The following is a 346-nucleotide window of genomic DNA, read 5'->3' as shown; positions in this document are numbered from 1 at the left end:
GGGGTGGGGGAAGAGTGAATGAGTGAGTACGTGTGCGTGTGTGTAGGGGGGCGGGCACGCTTGAGGGAATGCTGACTGCTGAGGTGCACTAGCTCCCGAGACCCGACGGAAAAGACACACAACCCATCTCCCCACTCTCCCGGGTTTGCGGCGCCTTTAAGAGACAGCGCGCCCCCCGGGGCGGGTGGAGCAGAGCGCGCTGTGATTGGCCCGCGCCGCCGTCACTCACCCCTACCCCTCCGCCCGGCGGGGCTGTGGCGAGGGCAGTCCCAGTCTAGCGCTGACGTCAGCGCGTCTGTCTGCCCCCCCGCCGCGACACCGACTCCCCGGCGGGGCGGGGCGGGGC

Source organism: Crocodylus porosus, unplaced genomic scaffold, assembly GCF_001723895.1.
Source record: "Crocodylus porosus isolate Cpor-Errol unplaced genomic scaffold, CroPor_comp1, whole genome shotgun sequence".
Lineage (NCBI taxonomy): Eukaryota > Metazoa > Chordata > Crocodylia > Crocodylidae > Crocodylus > Crocodylus porosus.
This window is presented reverse-complemented; position numbering follows the sequence as displayed.